This window comes from Dromaius novaehollandiae, unplaced genomic scaffold (genome assembly GCF_036370855.1).
Source record: "Dromaius novaehollandiae isolate bDroNov1 unplaced genomic scaffold, bDroNov1.hap1 HAP1_SCAFFOLD_30, whole genome shotgun sequence".
NCBI lineage: Eukaryota > Metazoa > Chordata > Aves > Casuariiformes > Dromaiidae > Dromaius > Dromaius novaehollandiae.
The window spans coordinates 4,746,106-4,769,364 of NW_026991333.1; the positions used below are offsets into that span (position 1 = coordinate 4,746,106).

Consider the following 23,259-nt stretch of genomic DNA (forward strand, 5'->3'; position numbering starts at 1 on the left):
GGGCATCATCTATAGGGGCATCTTCAATGTCTGTGTATTTGCCTGGTGTTCAGAGTCTGCGTGGTTTTAATGATCCTCCTTTCCAAATGGAGAGAGTCACCTTCCTGACTAGCCTCTAAAAAGCAAGTGAACATCTTTAAGATGTCCATTTGTAACTCAGTGTGCTGGGCTTTAGTTTGAGTGAGCTAACTGTGCTTGGATGCGAGTATGGTTGGAAATGTTCCTGTTTTCCCTAGCAGGATAGCACCTAGCTTGCAGTCTACCTCCCCAGTGGATCACCAAGTACTTTACAGAGGAGGTGCTGGTGGCTTGCCTGTTTTTCAACTAATGAAATAATGAAACCGATACAGTGAAAGAAAAGGGCTCTTGCCATGTGTTGAGGGAGGAGAGTGGGAAAGGACCTGAGCTCTTCCTTCTCCCCAGTCTTGCTGCTCTGAAAGAGTGGTGCTGGAAGCTGACGTGGTGGTTGCTCTTGTTCATGGATGCAACAGAGGTTGTAGCCACATGTAGCACTGCAAAAAGCCTTTCTTAATCAGGAGGTGGATTCATCAGAACTGAGTGTGACAACAGCGAAACAACCCATTTCTGTCTTTCCCTGCTTCTCTCAGGCGTTACCGACTAGCAGAAAATGCTCGTGACCAGGACAGACCCATGCAGCAGGCCAGGGCAGGGCTAAGCTTGTGGTGTTCGTTATTTCCATTTTAGGGATAGCCGACTGAGTGTTTTCAACCCTAAATGTTTGCACTCTTACATGTATGTTGTTGAGTGAAGAATGCCCTCATGCCAGTTGTGTCTTCCATGGGAAGGAGCAGCATTCTTCAACAAATGGCACTTTCACAGAGGTTTCCTGCGGGCATTTATTTCGTTTCTGTGTCATTCTGAGCACTCTGCTGTTTTAATCCTTTGCCTCATCTGTTCCGTAACACTTGAAAGGCCGCAGTGCACAAGCTTAGTTGACTTAGGGTACAAGATCGCAACATGTGTTTAGTCCTCTCCTACGTGTTTTGTGAGATATGTGGTGCATCTTTTTGACTTTCCGCTGTGATAAGGACTGAGATCAGAAATCCAAGCTTAACCATGGAAATGAGACTTCTTAGTCTCAATCTCAGCTGAAGAGCTATATAGGGAGGCTTTGATGGGCTGCTTAATGCTTGTTCAAAGCAAAGCAACTTGGTGGCTCTCTTGCCTCTATTTAACTGTGGAAGCAGTAGCACCTGGCTGCACATTTTGAGAGCGGCCATCCCTTAAAAGGAACTGGGGAGTACGGAAAAGGAGGAATTTGCTGGCTGATGGGGTGTACAAAATAGCCTTCCATTTTAGTCCTGAGCAAGACTTTGTGCATTGTCTGCTAGTCAAACAGTCTGACCTTGCTTTCTCGCACTTGGCTTGGAAAGGGCTAGCAAAACAGTGCTTTACTAAAGCCTGCAGACTAATGCTGCAGTCTGAGGAAAAAAGGGGAGGGGGGGGTTGTGTGTTTGGTTTACCCAGGTTCAAACAAGAAGGAGATTCTATTGCAGATCTGCGTATTTTATCCTAACGGCCCCGTGGTTTCTTTGCCTTCCTTAGGCAGACCGGGATGCCAGCAGCCATGTAGCAACCTGTCAAATGCACAGCATGGACTTATGATTGCCTGACTCCGGTATGGTCACCTCCGTTTGCCCTCGTGTTGTCAGCTGAGTTCCCTTTGAAGCTCACCGCCTTCAAGAGCTTCCAGGCTCCTGCCTTAGGTGCCTTGGTGTGGAGAATGCCTGCTGTGGTTGGCTGAAACCTCAGCGCTGTGAGGGCTGCGGCCTGATGTGGGAGAAGAGTTGTTGCTGTTCTTGTGTTCATTCCTTGGCTGCTTTCTTGTGTTTGCTAGTTCTCATGTCTTCTGTCAGCTTCCTCTCTTGCAGCTGTTGCCACTGATGTGAAAACAGACTGAAACAACCCTGCCCTTCCCAGCTAGGACTCGGAAATAAAAAAATAGGCTGCTCTTGCTAACTGAGCAGCAAACTGAGGAAGCCAGTTACCCGTGCTCTGAAACACTAGTGTGGTTTCCAAGCTCTAACTTAGGCTTTGACAAGCCTTGTTTAGCTGACTGCTGCACACGGGTTCATGTGCTCTCTACTCGGTCTCACGAGACCTTTCCTCAAACCATCAAACAGCAACCGCATGACCAGCACTGGCCTATAATGGCACTAGGCAGAAGTGACCTCACAAGCACAGCCAGCAGCCATGGCCATACCACTGGCCTAGCAGAGCCTCAGGCAGAAGTGACCTCAGAACCCCAAACAACAGCCATGTGACCAGTACTGGCCTATCCGGCACTAAAGCAGAAGTGACCTTGTGAAGGCTATTATTGAACTGCAACTGTCTAGAGGTAGCTGCTTAGCACAACTTAGAGAAAACTTGCTTAGCATGAGGAGCTGAACTTGCTGAAGCCTTAGGCCGCCCTCAGAGACCATGAGCAACTTTCACCTAGTTCCGTAAGAAAGGGCCCCAGAGCTGGTTCGAGCTGGAAAGAGGAGGGAGTGCCAAGCAGTCTGCATTCCTGTGTCCCACACTCGGAAAGGGAGGATGTCGAGCCTTTGAAATAAGGCCTGTGCAGGACATCGGGACCTTGAGGAACAAAGCCTGCTCTCACTGCTGGGGCAGTGCTACTCGTTGTGGTCTGGAATGACCTCCTCCTCGTCAGGACCTTGAGAGACACCAGTGGGACCCAACAAGGAACGATGGCACATCCGTCAGCAGAAACTGCAACAGCAAAAATAGGGAAAGAAACAGCCTGCCTAGGGACAACGATGGGACCTACTAAGGAACGGGAAGACCGCAGACCTGAATGTTACTATTGGTCTGAACTACCACGTGAGGGGTGGAGAACTTAGACTGAAAAGCTGTAATTGCCCAGGGATTTCTTTGTTCGGTGTCCGTCTTCAGAGGCACCCAGCTCAAGCTGTAATTACTGCACGCGCGTCATGAAAATTTATTTATTTAATTTGCTTTGATTTGGCTCTGAACTTCTCAGTGGGAGCCTAGGGTCGGACCCTGTAGTGGTGGCCGGTGAGCCTCCCCTTCTGTATATGACAGCCATAGCACTGGCCTATCAAGGGCCTCGGGCAGAAGTGACCTCACGACTGCAAAAAGTAGCCCTTTGCCTAGCACTGGCCTATTAGGCACTGGAGCACGAGGGACCTCACACCCACCACCAACAGCCATCGGCCTAGTACCTCACAGCCACAAGCAACAGCTACATGACCCTCAGTGCCTGATAGGCCAGTGGTGAAGAAGTGACCTCAGAACTGCAAACAGCAACCACATGACCAGCACTGGCCTATAACGGCATTATGCAGACGTGACATCACGAGCGCAGCCAGCAGCCAGGGCCATACCCCCGGCCTCTCGCGGCCTCAGGCACAAGTGACCTCACAGCCACAACCAGCAGCCATGGGACAAGGATTTCCAAGGCAGCTGTAAAGCCTTGTGCCTGCTACTGGCCTATCAGGCGCTGTGGCCCAGGGGACCTCACAGCTGCATTGAAACCATGTGCTTGCTGCTGGCCTATCAGGTACAGAGGCATAAGGACCTCACGACCACACATGGCAACCACATGACCAGCACCGGCCTATCCAGCACGGAGGCACAAGTGACCTCATAACCACCAACAGCAGCCCTGTGCCTAGCACTGGCCTATCAGGCACTGAGGCACAAGGGACCTCAAAGGCACAAACAGTGCTAATGGGTCTATTTTCTAGCTGTCACTTCCAGATGCACAAGTGGGCTAACGACGTGTAGCAAAGCAATCTGCTCGCTGCTGGCCCAGTCGTTCTGAGGAAGGAGTGACTGCACAGGCCTCACCGCAGCCACATGCCATCTGCTGGCCTAGCAGAGGGTAAGGCAAGAGTGACCTCCCATGCAAGACCAGCAGCCATGTGCCTGCCACTGGCCTCTCAAGTCCTGAAACAAAAATCCCCTCACAGTCTGCGTTGAAGCCACGTGCCTGTTGCTGGCCCAGCACGGACTGAGGCGCACGACCCGCAGACCCTAAACAGCACTGCTCTGCATAACGCTGCTCTGCCAGGTGCTCGCACAGAAGTGAGCTCAGAATCAGAAAGAGCAGCAATGGCTCTGCTGCTGGCCTATCCGATTCTTCAGCAACAGTGACCTCAGCATCTGCATCCAAGCCACGGGCTTGCTGCTGGCCTCTCCGGCACTGAGGCAGAAGGGACCTCACAAGCACAAAGGCAGCAATGTGCTTGATGCTGTCTACTCAGGCACTGAAGCCAAGGTCACCTCACGCGTACGGGAATGAGCAATGTGCCTGCCGGTGGCCAAGCAGATCCTGAGGCCAAATGACTTCACAAATACGGACACCAGCAATATGCATCGAGCTGGATTCTCAGCCGGTGCGGAGGCTGAAGTGACCTCACAGGCAGCCATGAAGCCATAGAGCTGCTCCTGGCCTGGTAGCAGCTGAGGCACAATTGACCTAAACAAGCACAAACAGCAGCAACATGCATGCTGATTGCCAATCACACACTGACACACAGCTGACCACAAAAGCACCACCAGCAGCAATGGGCCTGCTCCCCGTCTGTGAGGCACTGAGACACAAGAGGCCTCACCAGCATCACCAAAGCTGTGTGCGTGCTGTTGGCCTGCCGGGTTCAGAGGCACAACCGACCTCACAAGCACCAATGGCATTGACAGGCCTGCTGCTGGCCCTGTTTGGCACCGAGTCACAAGCGACCGGGAAAGTGCAAACCTTCACAGAGGAGAAGCTCACCTGGGCTTCTTGCAGGCTTCTGCAGATGGCTTTCCTCTCCTGGCAAGACTCTCTCCAGGTCATGGCACATCTCCACTCTGTCACCCTGGGTGCAAATCACAAAAGGAGACAGTGGATCTTGCTTTTCCCTCATTACCATCAAGTCCTGGCTGTGAGCCTTTGCACTGGAGCACCTGCACAGTGACAGCAGGATGACACTTCCATTTCTAGTGCCGAGGTAGAGAGATCAGCTGAGGGAGCAGCTGCACTGGAAAGGCTTTCTGACATTGTCAGATCAACTCAGCACTGCACCCGCCATCAGCCTGACGCCAGACCTCTGCTGTGCCAGCTGGTCTGCAAACACACTGTCTCTGCCCCCCAGAGCTGCCTGTTCTGCTAGGTACAACCACGTGCCAGCGAGAAGAGAGGGATGCAGGACACTTGCCGCTTGCACGCTCCCCAGGCACTGCTCTGCTCGCTGCCTTTCCGTGGCTCCTCCAACGCCTTACAGCAAATATGGCAAAGCAGCTGTCTGCATGTGGAGTCAGACTGGAAGTGGCTGGGGTGAACTGCATGGGGAATGGGGAAGGGCTACGGGTGCTACTTAGGGAAAGGGCTAAGGACGGGACTCTGCTGCCCCTCAGGAAAGGGGGATCAGGGCATGCCTGAAGAAGATCAAGAGACCCATTTGGCCCCATTTCCAGCCCTTTCAAGATTTCCAGTGTCTTCCCCTCCCAATCCCACTGCATACTCAGTTCACCCGCCAGCTCCTCTTCCCCACTCACCGTTCTCCCAAATGCCGCTGGCTTTTCTAAGTCCTTACACCACCACCTCCCACACACAGAGTGTTTCCACTCTGCTTCCAGAGCAAAACTGAGATTTTCTTTTAGAATCAAGATGCCAAGTTGATATTCAAATCTCTTGAGCAGAGGTGCAGTTCCTATGTAGGAAAAAAAAAAAAAAAAAAAGCCAGACAAAGGTGTAAAGACCTCCAGGTGGCTGAAAGATGGAGCCGGGCATATTTAGGAGAGATTCCAGATATGTTTCCCTGATCTGTAGTAAAGGTAGCTAGCCAAAGAAATGGTGTCTCCGTGTGTATACAATCTGAAAAAGTCCAGAACAGTTGAGGTTGGAGGACACCAGGAGATCATGTGTTCCAAATTCCTGTTGAAAGCAGGACCTTAGATGAGGTGGTCCAGGGACCTGTCAAGCCAAGTATGGAGCATTTCCAGCGAGGGAGATTCCACCACTTTGCTGCGTAACCTAGTCCAGTGTTGAACTGTTCTCACAGCGAAGAATTCTTCCTCCATCCAGATGGGATTTCCTCGGAAGCAATCTGTGCCCATTGACTCTTGTCCTGTCACCATGCATCCTTGGCTTGACTGAGTGTAGAAAATAGAGACTATTTTCTTCCCCTTTCTCATTCTGCTGGTACCTGGTCAGATGAGCTGAGCGAGTGCAAAAGGCTTTTGGTCTCCCTGCATTGCAAGGGATTCTCAGGATGGTGGTGATGATGCAGACAGAAGAGGCCAGGCTCAGTAGAAATGGGAAAAGAGCATCTATAAAAGAGATCAAGGAACTCAGCAGCAGGGTCATTGTAGGATCATCACAGGAGTGATTAATGATGGGCATGAGTTCACACAAGAAATTGTCTATCTCACCAGCACCAGAGAGACTTAGCTGTGACGTAAGGCACATGATTAGGGTACAAGCCACACATCCACCAATGTGGCTCACAGCTGCGAGGTCAAGATGTAATTTGATATTTGCTACTGAGATTCCTGCAGAGATTTGCCCCTTGCTCAGTACCAGGGGTAGACCCGTCTTGCCGGAAGATAACATTATGCACAGGCCAAGAAACCAAAACAATGAAGCTGTGCAATGCAGACCTACACAGAAACAGTGTACAAGGACACCAAGGCAAAAGACATGACCCCTGATGTGATCATGCAGCTGACATGCCCCGGATGAGCACAGTGTCCCTGTGGAGATGGTCCCCCTCACGCCGTCCCTTCAGAGGCATCCCCTCAGGCCCCTTTAGGACTCACACCTGGAAACAGAGAGAAGGTGATCCTGGCCTCTGCTCCTCCTGGCATCTCTGCTGCCCCACAGCCTCGCTCTTCAGTGCCGTCCGTAGCTCCCGCAGCAGTGTTTCCTCCAAACGCTCCCCTCTGGCCCCAGGCTCACCCAGCCCCTTGCGGCCACTTCTCTCTTCCTCCCATCACTAACTCCTCCCTCAGTCCCTCTCTCTCTACACCTCTTTTTGCTGAAATCCCACCGACAGTTAATGGGGGTGGGGGGTGGGGGATGACTAGGACAGGAGATAGCACACACTCTCACCCCCCTCCACTCTCTCTATGCCTCCGAAGGGAAAAGTGGACCAGGAAAACCTCAGGCAAAGAAGGCCCTGAGGGCCTCTGCCCTTTCCGTGGGGTTCAGGATACGGAATTATTGACAGGTTTCACCTTTCCACTTTTTTCTTTGCAGCAAAAAACAGTGTACTCAACTTTACACACTGCATTTATGAGGCATCATCTCCTTTCTGAAGTCTGGTTTCAAAGCTGGAAGTTGTGGATGAATACCTTCCTTTTGGAAAAGCTCTGAAGCATGGAGTGTTTGAGGCAGATTAATGCATAGGACAAGAAGAGCTGGAAGTCACTGCACAAAACATCGCTGGTTCAGCCCACTTCCAGTTAACTCCAGCTCACATTTGGTTTCCCAGTAAGAGCAGAGCAGGGTGTTACAGTGTTTCCCAGCCAGCGTAAGTCTTTGCTAGAGGCAGCTCAATCCATCGCCAGACATGTTAAGATGGAATGGCAGCTTTTAAGCTACAGTTGAAAACAGGAGTTTGGACAAGCATAGCATCCCCCTGGCACCCCCCGTCAGTCCTACATCAGTCAGCTGAAATTCCATGACCAAGTCAGTCTCTTTCCAAGGGAAAATCACAGAGGGAGGAGTCAGGGTTCTCAGCTGTGCTTTTTATTGTTAAAGGCAGGGTGAGCTCGGTGGCAAGTATGTGGCAGGCAAACGTCCTCCACAGCGAGGTGGAGTCACAGCTGGCTGTGCAGTGTGCCTGCACATGCCATTCCAGATGTGTGCAGCGGTGCCCCGGGAGAAGGGTGGTGCTGCAGGGTTGGACATTTGCGGGTCTGCACAGCGCCCAGCGTCCCTGTCACTCTCCACCCCACGCAGTGCAAGGCCAGGGGTATCAGAAGGGTGGTGGCCACGCTGGGCAGCTCCCAAAGGTGGACGCCAGCCTGCAGGGCAGGTCCCGGCTGATGCTGTCCCTCGTGAGCAGGACCAGGCAGAGCAACACGAGCTGCAGGCAGGCGAGGAGCACAAACAGCTTCCTGCAGGCCAGGAGAGGGTTCAGACAGCGGAGGGGAGAAATCTGTCTCATCTGTTTCCAGACATCACCTGCAGATGCCACCAGGCCAGCAACTGGCACCCTGCATCATGCTGGGCACACCACCCCCCTGCCCCGTTCCTGGGCCTCAGCTTAAGGGCCCAAGCATCTCGGCTCTGCTCTTCATCTCCCTACTGAGCCCAGAAACAACCACCACCTCCGCAACCCCGGGAGAAGGGAGCCTGAGCTGTGTCCGTGTTGAGAAGGGAGAAGCTGATGGATGCCTTGGGACCGCCAGCCTGGGCATCCCACCCCCCGCACACCAGCCCTGGCACGCCGAGCCCCACGCGGCAACTCACTGCAGCCAAAAAGTGATGCCCTGCCTCTTTGCCACCAGCTGCTCCTCCTGCAGGTCAAGGCACAGCAGGACACGTGTCGGTGTGGGCAAGACTGCTGGGCCTTGGGGGCTCAGAACCCCACCCTCATCCCCACTGAGACCAGTGCCCCCAAAGCCAACGGGTGCCCTGCACACCCTTTCTTCCCCAAGGCCCACGTCGGGCTTGTCCGTCCTACCAGCTTCACAGCCACCATCTCCCGCATAAGTGACGTGGACAGCCTGGCCGCCTGCTCCGTCTTCCCCCTGTTGTGGGCACCACAGGCAGTTGGGGTGTGAGGAGCGAGCTCGGCCGGCGTTGGGACTACCAGATGGGCAACAGGGACCCGGGGTGCTGGACAGGCTCTGCTGGGGCTGAGGCAAGGCACCCCAGGCTCCCAGCATCAAAAACACCCTTCCCTCCACTCCCTTCCCACGTCAGGCTCGGAGGGCATTTAGGAGAGGCTTGGAGCTCTTCAGAGCTGTTCAGAGCTGCTTCAAAGAGCCAACCAGTGTGCGGGTTGTTTGTTTGTTTTTCTTTCCATCAGGTACTTTGGAAAAGGCACTGGGCCCTTCCAAGAAGGTTTGGAGGACTCGAAGGGAGGCTGAAAGCTGTTGCAGAGCCCCTTAGGGCTGCCCAGAGCTGCTCAGCACTCGGCAGAGGATTTTAGAGCTTGCGCAAGTGGTCGACCGCTGTTCAGGGAAGGTCTGAAGCCACGCAGAGGCTGTTGGGAGTGCTCCAGAGGCATTCTAGTGGGGTTGGGAGCAGCTTAGATGTCATCGGAGGAGGATGAGATCAGGGGCTCTGTTGTCCGGGATTGGCACAGCCCTTCCCAAGCTGGGACTGGGGACACAGAGACCTGGGAGCTGCACAGAGCCCCGCCCCACAGGTTGGGCGCGGGGGCCTGTCCCCACTCACCCCACTGTCTGCCCTTGGAGGCCCTCGCGTCTCTCCCGGAGGCACTCGCGTTCTTTCCTCAGCACCTGGACGAAGGAAGGGCCCTGCTCAGTAGTCCACGCCAAGCCCACCGTGAGGGGGCTTTCCCCACACAAAGACCTCGTCCCGCCTTGCTTCCTACGCCTAGTACCTTCTCGATCTCAGCCTGCTCCCGCAGGGCCTCTGCCAGCTTGGCTGCTGACTGCTTCTCCTGCAAAGCAACCGGGCCACGTTGCAAAGAGCCCAGGTGGGACTGGCGATGCCCAGTCAGTCTGCAGGGCGCTGCGAGGCCAGCCGGGGCCAGGGAGGCAGGGACACAGGCGTCCTTGGGGGCTGGCACCACACCCAGCAGCTCTGCCCGCCTAAGCGGTGTTTTCACGGGGGTTACAGACCTGGTGGAGCTCCTTCCGGGCCGCGTCTCCCTCGGCCTTCACCTCCGTCAGCTCTGCCTGGGAGAGAAGAGGCAGTGGGAGCATCTCGGTGGGGGGAGCTGGAGGACCCCCAGGGACCAGTGTGGGCTCTAGGCCCAGGGCCCTGGCTGAGACTGGGCGTCCCCAAACCACGCAGTCCCCCCCACCCCTCTCAGGGTCCCTGGGGGAGCCAGCTGGACAGCGGAGCATCTGCCTCACCTGGAGCTGCGGGAGGACTTCTTTGGTCCTCTCCAGCTGCTGGGAGCTCTGGGCATGCTGCGCTGCCAAGGCGAAGTGCTGTGGAGATGAACCGGGGGTGAGGGCCAAGCGCGAGGGGGTCGTGGGGCAGCCAGAGGGGTGTCCGAGGGGGTGTTGGCACGGGGCTCTCGGTACCTCGGTGGTGAGCTCCTGCAGGGTGGTGCGGAGCTCCTCTTTCTCCTGCTCCTGCAGGGATGGGGACAGTGCTGGGGAGCAGGCCTTGGAGCCCCCCATGCACACGCCCGGGCATCCCCAGCACCTACCAAGCCCCGGAGCTGCTCCTGCATTGCAGCTGTCTCCTGCTCGCTCTCCTTCAGGCAGCTCAGGAGGGTGCTGAGCTCTTCCCTCAGCCCCACGTCGGGCTCCTCAGCCCCCTCCCAGGAGCGCTGCAGCCTGCGGGGTTGAGGAGAGGGGAGGCTGCTGAGTGCAGACCCCCAGGGCAGAGATCAGGCACCCAGGCAGGCGGGTAGCACCCAGAGCCCTCCGGGACGGGTGGCAGGGCCCGCCCCCCACCTCCACCCAGCCCCGCAGGGCCCCCATCGAGGGTCAAGGCATGCAGGGGCTGCAGACAGCCTCCGGGACCCGAGTCTCAGCCCCGAGCAGGATGGAGCCATGCCCACCCATCCATCCCTTCTTCCAACGCGCTGCTAGCTGCTCGCAGGACGCCACAAGCCTGCTCCTGCTCCAGCAGCTTCTCCAGCAGGTCCCGGCGTTCATCCTGGTGCCGCCGCAAGCAGAGCTGCAAGTCCTCCAGCTCCATGGGCACAGGCATGCACTGCAGGCCGAGGGGCCGGCAGCTCCTCTGGGCCAAAGGCGCTTCACCCCCTCAGCCCGAGAGAGCCCTTCTCCCAGGGGCCGCAGGCAGCTCGGTGTCCCGAATGCCAAGGATGCTGCTCTGCCCCACTGTGAGGTCGCCCCAGCCCGCCCCGCCTTGCCCTGCCCCAGGCTGCTGTGACACGGCTGCTCTTCTCTGACCTCACTGCTCCTCTCTGGCAGCACCGCTGTGGGGCTGCTGGAGCCCGAGGGGGACCCGGGGGTTGCAGAGGCCTCAGCCCCGCCCAGGGCTGTCTAGACACGGCCACCTCGACACCAGCCCGCAGGGACGTGCATTGGTGAGGGCAAGACTGCTGGGCTTTGGCGGCTCAGACCCCCACCCTCATCCCCACCGAGAGCTTGTGTAGAGAACTGGTACTAAATGCAATGTTGTCTCGACATTGCTGCTGCTGCTGCAGAGCTGCTACTGCCAAGGCGCGTCGGGCAATGCTGCACCAGTGTCCCCGGGAGCCGTCCGCGAGGTAAACAGCCTCGTGCACCTGCATGGGGGAAAAAGGGCGTGAAAAGGGCAGAAGGTCGCCTCTAGGGGAACAGCATGTCTGGCATGAACTGCACGTACACATTTGCCATCTGCGCATGAGCAGGAGACCCCCAGATGCCCCAGCCCATTTCTGGAAGGTTCCAAGAGGGCGGACTGCGCATGACAGTTAATCTGCATGGGAAGCGAGGAAGCACCGCCCAGAGGTGGGGCAAGAACCTATAAAAACTGCAGACTGGGTGAATGGGGGGGGCTTGCTTGCAAAGACTGAAGATCTCAGGCGGAGTCAGCAGAACACCATCGGACTCGGAGTGGTGGTAGCTAGTTTCTTTTCTCCTTTTCCAACTTTCTGTCTTTTCCCCTTACCCTTGTTCCCCTCTCCTCTTTGCCTTTCCCCACCTTTTCTCCCCACTCCACTGAAAATAAAGGTAAAAGGTTGTACGACATTTGACCGGTTTTAGGGTCTTAATCTCGTCCTTGGGATCATCACGAAACCTTCCCGATACTGGATCGGGACAACAGTCACATGCTTGAGGGCTGCCATTCAGAGGGACCTCAGCCGGGAGGAGGAATGGGCTGTCAGGAACCTTGTGAAATTCAGAAGGAGAAATGCCAGGCCCTGCACCTCGGAGAGACCAACACCCTGGAGCGATACACACTGGGGAGTCCCTGGCTGGGCAGGAGCTCTGAGGAGAAGGACCTGGGAGTCTTTGTGGGCAGCGAACTGAACATGAGCCAGCAGCATTCCTTGGCAGCCATGGAGGCCACAGCATCCTGGCCTGCATGAACCTGAGCAAAGCCAGGAGATCAGTGGAAGTGACTATCCCCCTCTACTCGGGCTTCTTAGAGCACATCTAGATCCTGCATCCAGTTGGGGCCCCGTGCAGAAGAATGCTGTTGATCACTCTGAGTGATTTCAGTGGCCAGACCCCAAGGTGCTTGGAGACTGGAGCACTTGCCCTGGGAGGAGAGGCTGAGGGAACGGGGCTTGTTCAGCCTGCAGAAGAGAAGGCTTTTGGGGTGACTCTTAGCAGATTCCCAACTCAAGGTGGCCACTGATAGTGAACCAGCCTTTTACAGGGATTCATGGCAGAAGAATGAGAGGAAATGGTTAAAAACTAAGATGGGATAGCAGGGAGAAAAATCAGTGAGGATAATGAAGCATTTGAAGAGCTTATGGCCTCTCTGTTCTTGGAGGCTTTCAGGACACTGTTGGACAAAGCCCAGAGGAACTCTAGTGTGACTTCAGTGTTGATCCCGATGAGAGCAGGAGGTTGGACTAGAAACCTCCCAAGGTCGCTTCCAACTGAAAGGGATGGGTGATTCTGGCATCTCTGGTGATAGCTACTGTGATTCTTGCACTCCTGAATTCCTTTTCTGTATGTGTTTTAGCACCACGCATGGCATCCCCAGAGCCAGGCCTTCCTCGTGGTGCGAGGTTACCTCTTTTTAATTATGGATGACTGCTTGTCCTCCTCACCATGTACAACACCTGTAACCACAACATGATGTCAAATGGGTGTGACGTATGCAGAATGTCATGGCATGAGGCTGATTGCACTCTAACAGGCCTAAGGTATACTGCAGATCCTGTAAAATCCAGAAGGATTGGAAGATCCATGAAACAACCTAGGCACACATTTGTAAGCTTGACTTTGTCACTGTGGGAGGCTGAGGGAGCTGGGTTTGTTCAGCCTGGAGAAGAGCAGGCTTTGGGCAGACCTAATGACAGCCTGCCCATACCTACCAGGAGGTCATCAAGAAGATGCAGCCAACCTCTTCACCATTGTGCACCATGGGAGGAGGAGTCCCAGGATGAGGCATTAGTTGAAACAGGAGAGGTTCAGGCTGGGGATAAGCAAAAACGTTTTACCCATCCAAAGAGTGAAGCACTGGGGCAGGTTGCCCAGAGAGGTTGTGCCACCTCCATCCTCAGAGGTTTTCAGGTCCTAAATGACTAAAGCCCTCAGCAACCTGGCAGGAGCTGACAGCTGAGCCTGCTGTGAGAAGCAGGTTGGGCTAGAGACAACCGGAGGTCCCTTCCAGCCTGAATGGTTTGGCATTTCCTTCTACCCTGGGTCTTCCCTAGTTGACCTTAGGGAAAACATTCAGCTTCCCCATGGCCATGGCTAGATTCAGGGCTGCTTGGCAGGTACCCCCAGTGGCCCTGATTTTTCATTGGCTTCACCTTCTTTGCATTGTCCCCTCTTTTCCACCTTACAAGCCCTTCTCTTTTACCACCCTGATCTCTTCCCATGCAATCAGCACACCACTGTTTACCCATTGACCCTGGTCTTGCTTGCTTTGTACCTTCCTTTGGCTTCTCTGAGATCATTGCCATGCTCATTTCAACCGTTTCTGGCAGTTCTTTTAAAACAGTGTGGCCTTTATTGGTTGGTCATGCTGTTATCCTGTCAGAGGCATGGCAAGATAGGATGAGCCATCTGCACACACACACATTCACAGCTGACACAAAGGAGCTTGAATTCAGAGGGACCTTGAGAAGCTTGGAGATGAGGCCAAGAGAAACCTCCTGAAGTTGTGAAAGGAGAAGCAGCAGGTTGGGCCTTGGGGGAGTGACCCTGAGGAGAAGGGCCTGGACATCAGGAGGGATGCTATATGGGTCTGTGGTGCATGCTCACCACAGATCAGACCAGCTGCATACGAGGCTGCATTAGGAAGCGTGTGGCCCCGCAGAGAAGGACAGTTACTATCCCCCTCCACCCAGCACTGGGGTGGCCACACCTGGAGAACAGTGTGTCCCAGTGTGGTACACCCAGTGCTGGAGGAATGGGGAGGACCTGGAGAGAGTGCAGAGGAGGTCTGCCAAGAGCAGGTATGGGTCATGCAGCACATGAGCTGTACAGGGAGGCTGAGGGACCTGGGCTACATTATCCTGGTGAAGTGGAGGCTAAGGGCAGTGGAGTAGCAGCCCGTGAGTGCTTGAAGGGAGGTTTCAAAGATTTTGGTGCTTTTTTTGGTGGTGGAAAGCAGCACGAGAAGGGGAAAGAGCTACAGTCTTCAGCTTGAGAGGTTCAGAATGGATGTTAAAAAAAGAAATGCCCCTTGAAGGGTAGTGCTGTGGTGCAAGAGGTCAGGCAGAGGGAGCCTGTGGTGAGCCCCTGGCTTTGTGTTTGAAGGAAAAGCAAGGGAGGGTGGAGAGACCTCAGTAAAGGTGGGCAGATCCCTGGGTGAGAGCAAGGAGGGGAAGCAGGCTGGGTGTCTACAGGCTGCAGTGGAGCAGGTGCAGGCATGGGACAGTGTAGGACAGCCTGTGGTGGAGAAGGCCAGGGGCACTGCCAAGGCTGAAAGCTTCCGACAGAACTGAGATCTTTGTCCTCTTGTCTATGGCTGCTGTACCTGCCACTGAGGCCTGCCAGAAGACACCATTTCCTTGTAGTCCAGGGCCTTGTTTCCTCCTCCTGCAGGGAGTCCTCTCGCTGTCCCTCACTCAGTGTGGCACACCCCCACCCTCACACTGCCCCCACAAAGAGCCCTGAGCAAAGCAGGAGGGAAACCATCACCCTACTCAGGGGCTGGGTGTCAGTGCTTGGCCATGTGGTATGATAAAACACATCCAGGTTTTCTAGGCATCAGAGCTACTCACACATTTTCTCTACCTACCTGTAATAACTGCCTCTGCTCTCATCAGCCCCTGGAGAGGCTTTGTGAGTAATGGCCCTCAGGGGGACCCATTAATACTCCAAGAAACTTTGGGATTTGCTTCTGAATTCAACTTCATGAGAGGTTGCTTCACTCTCCTCTCAGAATCTGAGGTTCATGGACTCAGCACCAAATACCCCTGAGGGGTCACTGCAATGCAAAAAGCCCTAACAAGCCATGTCTATCTCCATAATTTCCCTCAGTTTTTCAGATCAGGTGTGGCTAATTGGAGAGGTCTCAGGAGTGTCTTTACAAGAGGAAGACTTGAAGAAACACCTAAAAAAAGACAACAGATTCCTGCTTTTAAAGTTTTCTTTACTTTTCAGCTTACAGAACAAGTGATATGCATATTCTCCAATTCATAGGGACTCAGAGGGTCTCCCAATGAATCCTGATGTGTGAGAAAAGCAGGATTTTTGACAGCAGACATGTATGAACAGCCTTCCCCCTCCCCTCCCCAGCCCCACCATTTCTCTCTTCGGCCACTGGGGACCTACATCACCCTTGTAAAAATCAACCCTTTTTCCACTGGCGTCTGTAGCAGAGTGTTACAGCCTCTATGCACTAATTCCCACCTGCTTTCCTTTGAGAACTAGCTGCAAAGAGACATAGGAGGATAAACCTGAGCTGTGATCAAAACAACAAAACATGATACATTTGAATGAAAAATAAGATACACTCCTTAACTGCATGCTAAGTCCAAGGTGCCTCCAGTAATGTTCACTTTCCACAAGGAATAACCTTGCTAGAAATATTTTTGACAGCTAGACAGGAAAGGAAAGATAGCAACACAATTCAGGAGTTGTCTAAAGAAACAATGAGACTTCTGGAAGAGGAGGCAAGATGAGGTATGTGAGTGATTAAAGAGTAAGAGCAGGAGGAGAAATGGAAAACTATGGAAAGTTTCTTTCTACACATAGTCTGATGCAAAGATGACTGTAGAAATGATCAGTTTAATCAGGGCATGGGGAAAGATGCGAAAGATTGGTGAGGTTAAAAGCACAGTAGAACAGACAGAGCAGTGAGAATGCAAGTTTGAGGGAGACCAATATTTCTTGTCCTGGGATTCAAACCCTTCCCAAAAATTTCCAGGAGTTCCTCAAAGGAAAACATGGACAATTTATTAAAATTATTGAATTATTTCAGCTGAGGAAAAGGTACTCATATTTTTAACACATTTTTAAACAGTCCTTCACCTTTCCAGGCAGAGCTCAGGTGTCTAACCACAAGCATGCAGTGGCACTTGGAGAGGCCCTGGTGTATGTGAGGTACCTGCCTGGGCCTGGCAGCTCTCAGAGTTGACCTGTGGGAGACCAGAGCCCCTCTGAGGTGCAGATGGAGGCTGGGCAGAGGGGACCAAGGCACCTACAAAGACACCACATGTCTGTGTCCCTGTCACTGCATCTCACCCCAGGTGGAAATCACTTTCCTTTACAAAACACACACACACACACACACACACACACACACACACACACACACACACACACACACACACACAGAGACACACTCTCACTCACTCACTCACAGAATCCGCCCCAAACACCAACAAGGAGGAGTACAAGAACATAAAGACTGTTAAAAGCTGAAAAGTGTAAAAAATAATTCTTTGCTTTTTAATTTCTTCTTTGTTTCAATTTTATTGTCATTTTCTAAACATTTCTGTTATAATCAGGCCTACAGCATGATAAAAGACAACACCGAGTCCAGGGCTCACCAAAACCACTCCCTGCCCAGGGATGTCCATGCCACTCCTCGCTCTTTCCAAAGAGCCAGGCACACTCTGAGGGCTCAGGCTCTCTTGACCAGCAGTGGAAAACAGGGTGACCGGCTTCAATGAAATGAGATATCTTTGGATGGCCAAATTGGCACCAATCTCAACATACCTGTGCTGCAGTGCTGAGGCCCTAAACACCTAGCCACACTCCCGGGATGGTCAATGAAGTGTAACTGATTTTAGGCAGCAACAGGGAGGAGGCTGATCTCACCCAGTGCCAGACCCCTTCAAGGCAGATGTCTCTGCCTAATCCAGCTGCCTGCACTTCCCTTTCTAGGCAATAGAGAGAAATAAGGTGTCTCCCTGAGAGATCTTGGGAGACTTCTCCTGGTGACCAGCTAATGCTCCAGAAAGGTTCCCGTAGCTCCTGGATCACATTTCCCAGCACTGCCTGGGAACACAGCGACAACAGGGCATCTCGGGCAGCAGTAGCCTCTCTAGGTGCCCCAATTAATAAAGGCCTGAATGTAAACTTTTAGTCAAAAGTCCAAACCTATCCAAAGAAGAACTCTATGCAATAACTGAGAAAAGCCTTCCTTTCCAGAACTTCAAATGCTATTTGTCAATTCTCATGTTGTTTTTCCTTTCTTTTTTATTGGCAGCACCATGTCCATGCACTACAGTAATTACCTCCTCTGTTCGAGTATATACATATGTATGTACAGTTATTCATCACGCCCTATTTCCTACCAGCACTTTGAATGGGGAAGTTTTCTGCTGAGGAACACCTCTATTTAAATTGATGTACTTCTCTCTCTTCTGCCTCACTGCCCTGTCTTCTTCCTCGGCCTAATCTGTCTTTACAGAGCTCTCCCTAGAAACATGAACTGTGATTGAATCACAGCACCTAGGATGGATGAGACCTCTGGACGTCATGTCCCCCCAGTCCCAACTCCCTCCTCCATGCAGAGGGAACTAAATGAGCTTGCTCAGGGGCTCACTCCAATTGCACATAGTCCACAAAGGTACTAAGAGTGCGCTTCATCCCATGTCCCAGGCCATTAATGAAGAAATTCAACAGTGTTGCCCCCTGTGTTGATCACGGAGGGATGCCACCAGTAACCAGCCACCAGTTTGGCCTCCTCATACCACTAATCACAGCCTTTGGGCCTGATGGACCAGCCAGTCTTCCACCTGCTTTATGGTTGATTTATCGAGTGCAGATCTCAACAGTTTGGCTACAGGTAGAACATGGACGACTGTGTCAAAGGCCTTGCCAAAATGAGGGCACACCAAGTCCCCTGCTTTCCCCTTGTGCCCACAGTCTTCTGGTAGAAGGCATTCAGGTTGGTCAGGCACAGTTTCTATTTCCCTTTGCTCAGCCCATGCTGGCTCCTCCAATCCTTGCCCTCCAGATGCTTGGAGATGGTTTCCAGGAGCATTTGCTGCATCACCTTCCCAGGGACTCGCATGAAGCTGACCTGCATTCTTCCTCTTGCCCTTCTCTGGAAATGGGTGTGATGTCTGCCTTTTCCCAGATAGCAGGAACCTCCCTGCTTGCCCAGACATTTCAAAGACAATCAAGAGCAAAGTCACACGGGCACTAAAAGCCTTAGGGGCAGCTCTTACCGGTAGTATGTAAGGCAGAAAAGACAAGGAGAGACTCAGCTTTTTCCCTGTCCTTGTCACTATGTCCCCTGCCCCACTGAGCAGTGAGAGCACATTCTCCTTAGCTGCCTTCCTTCTGCTGCCAGCAGGCTTACAAAAGCCCTCCTGGTTGCCCTCCCCACCCCTTGTGAGCTCTGGCTCCAACTCCAGCTTTCCTAACTCCATCGCTGCACCCACAGGCAAGGTTTCTATCTGCCTCCTGGGCAGCCTCTTCCCTCTTCCACCCTCCGGGAACTTCCTTCCTGTGGTTGAACTCCTAAGTCAGGGTGCCCCTGGTCATCCATGCGGTTCTCCTGCCAGGCCCTGCTTGACTCCCATCACATCACACTGGCTTGTTCCTGGGCTTTGAGGATGTTGTCCCTGAAGATCCAGAAGGGATCCATGGCCTCTCTGCCCTCCAGGACAGTCTCCTGTGCCAATTAACCTGGTTCTGGCCTAACAGCAGCACTGGCACAGGTGACTTCCAGGAACCTACACCAACCAATCAGGTACTGAGGCAGAAGTGACCTCACAATCAGCACCGAAGCCCTTTGCTGGGTTCTGAGGTAGCAGTGACCTTACAGCCCCATATGTGAGCCCTGTGCCTGCTGCTGGCCTATCAGGTCCTGGGGCAGAAGTGACCTCACAAGCACAAACCCCAGCCATGTGCCTGCTCCTGGCCTGTCATGTTCTCTCACAGAAGTGACCCTCTCCTTGACTCCCAGCAAGGTGGGGAAGGTTGTTCTCTGGGGTTTGCTTGCTTCTGCAATAGCTTCTCAGGAGCTAGGAGAGGGCCTCGGAGGTGGCAGTGCCCTGGCCCCAGGCACACATCAGCACCTTCACTCTGCCAGCCATGGGACCTCTCTTTCCTCCCCGCCCAGTTCTCTGCTCTCCAAGCTGCTCTCCAACAGGGTGACAAGTGCCTGAGGTCCCCTTGCCCACACACAGGGCATGGTCCGGATGGATTCCCATGAGCACTGCCAGATGGTTGTCCCCAAGCACCTGACCCGGGAAGCGTTTGCAGGAGGGACACAATCGGTTATCACAGCCACAGGCAATGCAGTGCCATGAGGATCCCTCCAGGCCTGTTCTTCCAGCACTTCCTTGAATGACATGCTCGGGAGCAACAGGAAGGGCCAGGTCCCATCTGTGCCCATCCAGCCGGCTGCAGGGAGTCCCTGGGGTCCTGGTTTAGCCCAACAGAATGAAATTCTCAGTGTAGCGGCAGGGCTGCCACTCACTGCTGCCTTCCACACTGGTCCCGGAGCGTTGAGGTCCCCGACTGAAACCTTTGTTTGAGTGCCCAGCAACTGCCCCTTGGCTGGAAGGGGTGTCTCCAACCCTGATGCCCTCTATGCCACAGGGGGTGTCAGCAAAAGACCCGCCTTCCCCCAGGTACTGCTGCTCATGGAAGAAACAGCTCTGCCAGAGAGGGGTTAAATCCACCCATATTTGGAGATGTTTACCCGTGGGACTGCTGCCTTCATTCCCCCTCTTTGGAGATGTTTCCACTTTCTTCCTCCACCTTTCCCACAGAAACTTCTTGGACTCTGTGGTGGGTGTCATGAGCTGCTGTCATGAGCAATCGGAGGAGGCTGTACCCAGCCCTGTGGCTCAGGGACTGGGATCCTTGGCACCTGGGGAGGGTCCCTGCTCCTTGGCTTGCCCAGGCCTTTGCTGTGAGCTCTCATGCACACACTTACTCTTGCAGTGGGCTCCCCACGATGCCCAGATTATCGGCATGGCGTGTCCCTGGACTCTGTTCTTTCTCCAGAGGGATGATCCATGATGCAGGGGAGAAAATAGAGTGCAGTATAGACTGAGGAGTGACGAAGACACTGAGACACTGAAGAGTATAGAAAGCATCAGGTAGTTTATAGTCACCTGCCTGACATTCAGTCCTAATCCTTTCTCTTTCAAACCAAATGCAGGCTTCATCCCACAGCCACTGAAGCCAATGGGAAGTGTTTTTTCCTTCTTTTTTTTTTTTTTTTGCTTGCCCTCCCCCCATTTGGTGTGAGTATGAGTCCTAATGCTTTAATTAAAAAGCTAGACTTGCAAAAAACATGTTTTATCGCTAGAACATTATAATCCTAGCCATGCGCTTGGTGGTCGAGTAAAGAAATCATCTCTCTGGACCTCTCACCTTGAGCAAGCCTGGGTACCTCTGGCTCCAGCCACTTGGCAACTGGCAGAAAGGCCTTTCTTGTTCTGATTGCTTTAAAATGTTGGCAGTCCCTGGGCACTCTGTTGATCATACCGCTCTCCCCAGCATTGGTAGTCTGTCAGTTCTGCCCTTTATTTTGCTTCTTCTTTGGTGGAGGCTGCAGGGTATTTCATCTGTCGCACTGCACTTGCCCTGCACTTGTCTGTACTCTTGCTGATACAACCCATGATAATGGAAGCTGTCTTTGCTACAAGAGAACCCTGTTGCCTTCTTGTCAACTTGTTGAGCACCAGCACACCCATGTCCTTTCCTGCAAAGCTGCTCTCCAGCCAGTCCGCCCCAGCTTGCCCTGCTGCACAGGGTTATTTCCTCCCAGAGACAGGACATGGCTGAACTCCCCAGGCCTCTTTCAGCCCGCATCACCAGGCTGTCGCTGCCCCTCTGCTGAGCAGCCCTGCCCTCCAGCATGTCAACCACTCACCCCAGTTGGGGATCGTTCATGAACGGGCTGAGAGTGCACTCCATCCCACCATCGAAAACATTCCTAAAGACAGAAGGCATTGGCTCCAGTATTGACTCTGAAGAACGTCACTGGTAACCATTAGTCACTTGGACTCTGTGCCACTGTCCTCCACCCTCCGAGCCAGGCAGCCTCCACCTAGTTTCCCCCACACTCCACTGCTTACTCCTCCGTCCTCACTCTCCCCAGTCTGGCTACAAAGGTGCTAGGGAAGACCATGTCAAAGGCCTTCCTAAATGCAAGGCATGCAACAGGCACTGCACTCCCCTGGTCTGCACAGCCAGTCATCCCATCACAGAAGGCAAAGAGGTTGGTCAACAATTTGACTTGATGGCTTCATGCTGGCTGTTCCCAGTCCCTTCATGTGACTGGAACTAGCTTCCAGGAAGATCTGCTGATCCCTGGTGTGATGCTGACCAGCCCATCATTCCCCAGATCCTCTTTCTTGTCCTTCTTGAAGATGGATGCGATGTTTCAGGGGGAGTTGGGGAGGGCAGGGGCCAGGCAGCAGCTGTGAGGCTGTTCCAGCTCCTGCTGCACTGCTGATCCCAGCGGTATGGGGAGAGGGGACAGGAGATGGGGCAGTGAGGGGTGGGGCAAGTAAGCAGGGATGGGGGCAGGAGGGCAGTGGGGGCTGCAGTGAGGGGTGGTGGCCCGTGTTTCTGCAGCGCAGTGGCTGTTGTGTTAACCTTCCATGCAACAGTCCCACTCTGACCCCAGGCAGAAACAGGCCATTTCCCTGGTGCCCCTGCCACCCTCGCAGCAGGGTGGGGACATAGGAGGAGGGTGCTCTGCCTGTCCTGGTGCTCAGGGCAGCTCCCCGAGGCTGGCACAGCTTTGCCTGAGGGTCCTCTTGGTCCTCGGCCTCTGCTCTGGCATGGCTGGAGCAGGGACAAGAGCTGGTGGAGCAGGGCTGGGAGAGCTCGGGGAGCTTCTCCTTTGCAGTGGAGCAGTGAGGAGCATCGTGGCTCCCATCTGTGCCCTGTCCCTGCGCCTGCACATGGCCCCACTTCTGCTGTGCAGGCAGCGCACAGGGCAGGGTGCCTTCAGGGGTGGGGAAACACCCCCCAGCACAATATCCACAACAGCCCTTGGTGCCCCGTCCCCCCACAGCCCTCCTGCTTTGACAGCCTCCCTCAGCGCCTGTCCCCTGCCCTGCTCCAGCCATGTCCCATGTGGGGGTCAGCACACAGCCATCCATCGGGGTCTGCTGGGGTCTGGGCTGGGAGAGAGGCCGGGCAGGGCTGGCTGTTCCCCTTGATACAGGCCCTGAGCCCAGCAGGACGGAGCTGGCCACCCAGGGAAATGCACCCATAAACCTGGGGTGTGCGGCCAGGGCTGGAAACAGCCCATGTGAGAGGCTGGTCTGGGACGAATGCCTGGGGGCACCTTCTCCATCAGTCCGTGCAACCAAGGGCACAGAGCAGCCTTCTTTCTTCTGCACTGGCATGTCTTGGTTCCCCTGCATGAGACCTGGCTCTGCACCACAAACCCCCCAGTGTGTGTCCTCACCCTCCCCAGTCACACATCTGAGCTAACATTGGTGTTTCCCTCTCTTGGGCCCTTTCCAGCCCAGCTCAGCTGCTCCCCAGCTCTCCCCACCTCCCCTGCCCTCTCCCCTGCCCACCCAGCAGAGCAGACCAGGCTGGTGGTGGCTCCACAGCAGAGAGCTACAGAGCTCTGGGCACTCACACCACATCCCCTGACCCCCGGCAGGCACAGCAGGTCTGGGGGCAGGGGTGTGTGTGCCAGCTGCCCCATCAGCCTCCAAGCTGGAACAGGCCCCCGTGGCACAAGGAGGCAGAGCACAGTGACACTCTGCATCTCCCTTGTTCTTGTGCACAGGAGATTCCCTACCCCCAGACTGCCTGCAGCCCCCCGTGCCAGCCCCTCTCTCCAGCACAGCACAAGGGTCCCTGCCCTGGGGCTCCTCCGGCAGCTCCTGCTGCCCCAGGGACACAGCAGCCTGCCCTGTCTTGACCTCCACAGAAACAGATTTCTCTTTCTCGTTTATTCCTCCTTGCCAGCACACAATTGCTCCTTTGCTCTTCCAGGGATGTCCCTGCTCCCGGGAGAGTCTTTCCCCAGGGAAGTGCATCGGTGCTGCCCACCTGGCTGTTCCTGGACCCAACCCTGTGCTCCTCATGGGGCTCTGAGCTGGCAGTGCT

At 54.3% G+C, this 23,259-nt stretch overlaps 1 protein-coding gene across 1 annotated transcript in view; it reads right to left on the reverse strand.

The window, feature by feature from the left end:
- The window catches only part of LOC135325828 (PIN2/TERF1-interacting telomerase inhibitor 1-like), a 205,911-nt gene that overhangs the window by 16,823 nt on the left and 165,829 nt on the right, over positions 1 to 23,259 (reverse strand). The gene's annotated exons all lie outside the window — the stretch shown is intronic.